The sequence below is a fragment of the Rhinolophus ferrumequinum genome, chromosome X, assembly GCF_004115265.2.
Source record: "Rhinolophus ferrumequinum isolate MPI-CBG mRhiFer1 chromosome X, mRhiFer1_v1.p, whole genome shotgun sequence".
NCBI lineage: Eukaryota > Metazoa > Chordata > Mammalia > Chiroptera > Rhinolophidae > Rhinolophus > Rhinolophus ferrumequinum.
This window is the reverse complement of record NC_046284.1, coordinates 9,003,084-9,009,956: the sequence shown is the minus strand read 5'-3', so window position 1 is coordinate 9,009,956 and position 6,873 is coordinate 9,003,084. Positions and strand designations below refer to the sequence as shown.

Below are 6,873 nucleotides of genomic sequence, written 5' to 3'. Positions count from 1 at the left end.
ATAGAATGAGTATCTGAGAAAGAGAGGATGATTTTCTTCCAATAACAGTGTTGTCATTGAGCTTAGATTTCAATAGAAGTGGTGAGGGCTCCCTGGAGACCGGGGCATGCTCTCTGGGGGAAGAAAAGCCTGAATTCAGCTCCAGCCAGGATAGCAGCCATGCTGGAGCAGAATTCAAGAGAGACTCTGCGAGGCCTCCCCGCCAGGTGTCCAGCCTTCTCTGGAGGAGAAGGCATAGAGGCCTTCCTGGAGACGGGGCAGGAGTGCCCGTGACGCTGGTCCCAGGGCTGTGCAGAGAGAGGAAGGTGGTTACCCAGCTGACATCTGAGCTCCGTTGTCACCGGGCTGGTGAGTGGAGCTCAAGAGCCTGTTGATTGTACTTCCAAAGGTGTTGCAGCTCTGAATCCAAATCAAGAAGCAGAGCAAATGAGAAACACCGAATGGAGGGAAAGTGTGACCTTGGCTTGGGGAGAGAACATGCTCCAGGGAGAAATGCAAACAGACAGGATGAAGGGCTCAAGGCAGGTTGGTGGGTCCCACTGGTCCTCCATTTGTCCATCTATCTTCCCGTCTTTTGGTTTATCCGCCCATTCTTCTATCTACTCTCCATTCCATGCCTCCCTCTAAGCCTGTCTGAACCCCGGTTCTAGGTCAGGCCCTGGGCAGGACTGTTTTGTGGGAAGCCCAGGGAGGAATCTGATGCAGATCCTCATTCCAGAGCAGGGCAACCTCTCCCTGCACCCCTGTCCTGACCTGGCCCCCTCCACCGCAGCAATGCCCAAATGCTCATAACTCCATCAGGCCTCTGCCCAGAAGCCATTCCCCGCCTCATTCCTGGAGAACTGGCAACAATAGGCCCTGTGTGGCAGGTGGGGAAATGTTGACTGAAGATATCAGGCCCAGTCCCTCAGAACCCGTGAATGTTCTTTTATGTGGCCCCAAAATGCAATTAATTTCAAGATCTTGAGATATAGAGAGATGATCCTGGATTATCCAGATGGGCCATAAATGTGATCACGAGGCAGATTTGACACACATCGAAGAGGAGGTGGTGTGGCCATAAGCCAGGGAATGCCCGGAGCCACCAGAAGCTGGAAGGGGCAAGGAACAGATTTCTCCTCTGGAGCTTCTGGGGGGAACGTAACCCTGCCGACACCTTGATTTAGCCCAATGATACTGATTTTGGACTTCTGGTCTCCAGACTGTGAGAGAATAAATTTCTGTTGTTTTAAACCTCCCAGTTTATGATAATGTGTTATAGGAAACTAATATACCCTGGCAGGCTGGTTGTAAAGGTTCACGAACAGCCTGTATTTATATACAGGCTCTGGCACGTGGTATGGGCTCAGCGAATGGTGACTTAACTGAGCATTAACAGAATGTAACAGGCCAAGGAGTTATGTATGCAAAGTCCAATCAAGAATTGCAAACTCTCCAGCCTCCCCAGGCCTGGGTAGATGGAAATGCTCATTGTTCGTTGAGGAGACTTAAGAAACCTGAAGTTGACTTGATTCATAAGTAAAAGGCTTTCTTCTTTCTAAGGACACCTTGCCACCAAACCTTCAAATATCTCAGGGTTCCGAAAGGAACAGTTCTGAACTTCAGTCACATATAGTGTTTCTGGGGAGGCCCCTCCCAGGAGACAGTGAGGCTTCATGGGAAAGACAAACAGTAGACCTGGAAGTGATGCAAACTTGGGTCTCTAGAGTCGTGCTGCCATCACAGAGCCAGCTGCCCCCACCCAACCCCTGGTTTTTCACCACACAGACTCCCAGAGGGAGGGGCTCCCTGAACCTACATTCTGGTCGGTTTACCCCAACCTGTCAGGTGGCCTCTCACCTCAGCCCTGCAGCACTCACCATACCAAAGCCACCAGGAACCCCGTCATTACACAGCCATTCTACAAAGCTGCAAAATAGCTGCCCTCCTGCCTGGACACAGAGAAAAACATCAGAAAATTAGTGTGTGTGTGTGTGTGTGTGTGTGTGTGAGAGAGAGAGAGAGAGAGAGAGAGAGAGAGAGACAGAGAGACAGAGAGACAGAGAGACAGAGAGAGAGAGAGGCCATGCACAAGTTGCTGGGATTATTAGATGCTACCAAGTTCCTCGTTGTGGAGAAACCAGATGAATCCTCTTCCTCCAGTCTCCTCAGCAGCTGCCCGCTCAGACCAAGCAGCAGTTTATTAGGAATCTTATCCGATAGAAATATTTCTATTGAGTAGCAAATACAGAAGCTTGGCTTGGTCCAAAAAGATGTCCTATGAGATAAGTCTGCTCTACCCTGTAACTGAATTAGCATGATGTCACCAGCTTGGTCCCGCTTAAAGGGCATCGGGTGAGGTCTGAAGCAGGGGTGTTGCTAAGGGCCCCCCATCAGGACACATTTCCTAAACACTAGGGAGAACGCAGCAAAAGAGCCGCGCCCCCCACCATTGCCCATGGACCTCCTGCTAGGCCACTGTGCCCTCTTTAGCTTATACCAAGCCTTGGACCATCCATCCTCTGGTCTCTGTGCAATGGGACGCCAGGTATCCGCAAGCCCCAAGGTGAGCAGAGCTGGTTATAGTGGGCTACTCCCTTATATTTGCTTTCTACCCACACCTCAAGCCTGGCTTCCTGCACACGAATGAGATTTGGGACTGCCTCGTAGGTGCCAGCCCCCACCTGGACCCCATCCACAATCGAGTCAGGATAGGAGGGAAGCAGAAAGAAAATTCTCCCTCACCTCTGTGCCAGGCACTGACCTAGATGCTGGTGACTCAGCTGAATCAGGTACAGTACCCCCCCACCCAACAGGCTTCTTAATCATGGGGGAGCCAGATGCATAAGCATTTAGAAACTATAAACTTTTTTAAAAATTTTATTATTATTTTTAATTTCATTGGGGAGTATTGGGGAACAGTGTGTTTCTCCAGGGCCCATCAGCTCCAAGTCAAGTGGTTGTCCTTCAGTCTAGTTGTGGAGGGCGCAGCTCAGCTCCAAGTCCAGTCGCCGTTTTCAATCTTTAGTTGCAGGGGCGCAGCCCACCATCCCATGTGGGAATTGAACCAGCAACCTTGTTGTGGAGAGCTCGCGCTCTAACCAACTGAGTCATCTGGCCACCTCTGGAACCATGAATTTTTTTTTAATCAGTTTTTTGTTTTGTTTTATTTTTTATTAGTTTCAGGTGTACAAAACAATGTAATAGACATTTCACCCCTCACAAATTGATAACCTCCCTCCCCCAATCTATTGCCCCTCTGACATTGTATACATTTATTACAATTCCATTGACTCTATTCCCTACGCTGTACTTCATTTCCTGTGACTATATATATATATATATATATATATATATATATATAAAATTATAGTTGACATACAATATTATTCAGCTTCAGCTTCAGGTATACAGTGCAGTGGTGGAACCATGAACTTTTAACAAGTGACTTCACCCCTTTGGACCTGTGTCCTCACCTGTAAATTGGAGCTAATAAGAGTAACAGAAGTTGAGTTTCTAATGAGATAAGACATGAGCAGGTGCTTCCAAGAACGTAAAGCAGCAGCGAGTGGTATAGGTGAGCCCTGCCCATTTCCCACCGTGCCCACCAGTGCCCAGGAAGCAAGAGAAGGGGCCAGGAACGCTGCCACACATCTGGTCTTTGGAAATCCCTGTAGCGCTTTGGCTTGGCTCTCAACTTGATGCTCTCTTGGCCTGCCTGTCCGTGTCCTTCCAGCTTGTGAAGCAGAACCCTCTGCTGAGAAATGCAGATAGGTGATAGGTGCCACATTGTCCACAAAGGTGGGCATGAGAGAGGTTACCATTCCCTCCCCTGAGAGAGTATGGGGCAGCAGAGCCATTGCCTACTCCAAATTGGCACCAGAAACCACCATGTCTGAGAAAAACCTCCCCTGACTTGAAACTCCACACCTGCGGCACACACTGGGCCCATTCTATGTCCGCAAGTCCACTAGTTCTTTACCACCTCTCCTCTCAGCTTCCTGGTGACAAGCTGAAGTCCTCTTGCTATGTCCTGCCAATTTAGTTGGCTATCAAGAAAGTATGGAACAGCCCGCTAGACCAGCATCCAAGGTAATGGCGCCCAGCGCGGCAGGAGGGGAATGGGCTCCCGGGAGGCCCCTGGGGAGCAGGGAGGGCTGCGGGCCTGGGAGTACCGGCAGGGAGCACAGGGAGTCAGTCTCACGGGGTGAGCTGGGCTTCTGCACTTCTCTGTGCTGTTGTGTCCTGGGCGCTCCCGGCCTGCATCCCTCCCCACCCCTGCTTGGCCACCAACCACATTGCAGATGGATCCAGATCTGAAATTCCCAGGAGCGAAGGAAATTGGTTTCCGAGGAGGCCTGGGTGAAGGGTGCAGTGCCTTCCACCGTCCCCTGACATTAGCCCAGCTTTCCCTTTTTAAATAAGAAGTGAAGATGGTAAAGATATCTTTGCCAGAGCAAGAGATGGAAAATACAGACTTCTGAAAACATCTATTGAAAATGAGGAACTTGTGATTGGATCGTGTAGTTAGTCTTCAGATTCCAGGGATAAGGATTAGGATTCCTTGGTTTTCCCCCTGTTGGAGGACAAACAGCTGTGCTATATATTATTCAGGTTATAGTCTCAGAATGCCCAGGGATATCAATGGATATTCATTGTGTGGTCTCCAGATCATTCTCATGCTCCTCAAAACATGTTGGATGTAGCACAAGAGTGACTCTGAAAAAGGAGTTTGGAAGTGGCCACATTAAAGATGAAGTATATGGAACAGTAAAGGAAGATGTATCATTACATGGATGTGAAATATATTTGCTGTCACAATCTTCTCCTGCCCCGTTGACTGCAGCTGAGGAAGAATTACAACAGATTAAAATTAATGAGGTACAAACTTATGTGGGTGTGTGGACACTAAGCATCAAATACTGCAAGGAGTAGCATTTCCTATTTCTCAAGAAGCTTTTCAGGCTTTAGAAAGGTTGAATAACAGACAGCTCAACTAAGTGCAATTGGACATAGATATAAAAAATGAAATCGTAATTTTGGCCAACACAACAATACAGAACCAAAAGATTTGCCAAAGAGGATTCCCAAGGATTCTGCACATTACCATTGCTTTCTGTGTAAATGTTCCCATGAAGTGGACTATTTGGAGTCCATAGTTTTTATTTATTCAATGCCTGGCTGGATAAGAGACACGCAGTATAAGAACGGATGCTGCATTCTAGCTACAAGAGCCCTGTACTAGAAATCATAGAAAGACAACTACAAATTCATGTCATTAGAAGACTGAGATAGACAATGGAGATGAATTGACTATAGAATTCCTTTATGAAGAAGTACACCCTGAGCAGCATGTACATAAGCAAAGTTTTGCAAAACCAAAAGGTCCAGCAGGGAAAAGGAATTCGAAGACTAATCAGGGATACAGCTGAAACTAAAGCCACGAATGATTAATATCATTATATCAATTGTTATAATACTAGCTTTTAAAAAGTCTGGCTTTTAGTACAGGAAAACTGAAATCATTCCATGTTGATATGTAGTTGGGAAAAAATGTACTTTTTGAAAAATAGCACCTTTCACTTCTCTGGGTTTTTTTAAAATTAATGTTATAGAAGTCTCATGATTGCTATTTTTGAGTTAAAGCTAGAAAAGGGTTCAACATAGTGATGTTTAATTTTGTAACAATGTTTTCATAGTGTGATGATTCCACACTTTCACATAATTCTTAAAGTTTTATACGGTTGGGCCAATTCCAGGAAGTCTAATGTCTAAAATTAAGATATACTTCTTGCTACTCTTTAGTGAGACATCATTTTTTTTTCCTTTAAAGGAGAGAGAAAGACCTTACAATATTCCTACTACTTAATGAATATGTTAAAGACCAGGTTAGATTATTTTCTAAAGGGGAAAACTTAGTGTGCCTAAGAAAAGGTGGAAAGTTGCTTACTCTGATGAGCACCGCTGACTGTCAGACTGTGGGATCACGTCTACAACTCAGAAATAGTGCTTTATTTTTGCGGTCTTCTATGTGACTCTTTGGTTTTTTTAAATGGCATTAAAATTTCCGAAGATCAGCTTACTCTGAAATCTTAAAGATACAAGATATTTTCTGTACCTCAGGATTTCTGATGGCATTGAAAGACACATTTAAATAGCTTCAGTAAATTCTCTTTCTAGTGCCTTAAAAAGTTTCTATTTCAAAAGTAAGTCATGTCATTATAAATAGTGAGGACAGATATTTATGTTCAGTTGAATATTAAATGAATGTCATTCAAAAGCAAACAAAACTAAAGTCAGCAATGTTGAAAGAGTTTTAAACATCAAGATTGATTTCTCTCCAAAACCATATATTTATAGGCAAATTGTGTTCTTTATCATCTTTGAGCAAATATTCAGATTTAATAAAATTGTTTTGAAGTCCTAGTACTTATCAGCTTAACACAGATAAACACTTAAGGATCTTGTTTCAATTTATATCTTATTTCAAAACATGTTTTACTGTTTTCTAAAGCTTTGCATTTTCAGCTACAGCCTACAGAGATTTTGAGCCTCATTTTCCTTTGCTACTTGAAATAGAGGGAGCTAGAACACTTCAGCATGTTTAATCTGTTAAACCTGCTGCAAGAGTCATAACTTGGAGGTGTTTTCTGAATGAACTGTGGGGATCCAGGATGTAAAAGTTTTTGATCTAAACTTTATTTTGCATAAAACAAATATCAGAAATGTACATTTCATAGTATAAGGTATGAAATACTCATTTTTACACCTTATCATCTAAGGTGATTGAATTTATCAAACATGCTTGAAACAAAAATATAAAAATCTTAGCACAGGCTTAAAAGATACAAAAGAACTCAATGAAAATTTAGATCTGAAAAATGCAGTAATTGA

At 44.3% G+C, this 6,873-nt stretch overlaps 1 pseudogene; it reads left to right on the top strand.

Moving 5' to 3' along the window:
- The first annotated feature begins 4,100 nt into the window (after window positions 1-4,100).
- On the top strand, window positions 4,101-5,433 carry LOC117025619 (twinfilin-1-like; annotated as a pseudogene).
- Window positions 5,434-6,873: the final 1,440 nt, after the last annotated feature.